The sequence below is a fragment of the Frankliniella occidentalis genome, unplaced genomic scaffold (assembly GCF_000697945.3).
Source record: "Frankliniella occidentalis isolate FOCC.00 unplaced genomic scaffold, Focc_3.1 Scaffold357, whole genome shotgun sequence".
Taxonomy (NCBI): domain Eukaryota; kingdom Metazoa; phylum Arthropoda; class Insecta; order Thysanoptera; family Thripidae; genus Frankliniella; species Frankliniella occidentalis.
Window position 1 is genome coordinate 4,967 of NW_026267480.1, and position 307 is coordinate 5,273.

The window sequence follows — 307 nt, forward strand, 5'->3', positions numbered from 1 at the left end:
CCACCAAAGAGTTATATGTCTGATGAATACTTCAGAAGCATTCAGTTTTTAAAAGCTTGAAAAGTCACATTTCTCTGAAGCATGACTCCTAATTGATTGGCTTCTTTCACAACCAGCTTCTAACTATGATACACATGTCCGCGCGTATGTGAACTTAATTTCAAAACACTAATTCTACCTAGTCCGAGTGATAACAACTGATCTCTGCGCAATCCTTATTTCACCATAACGATCTTAAGACAAGTATGCTCCACCAACCCAACACGGAAAGCAGGCAATGTTTCAAGTAACTAGTAATTCAAGGCTG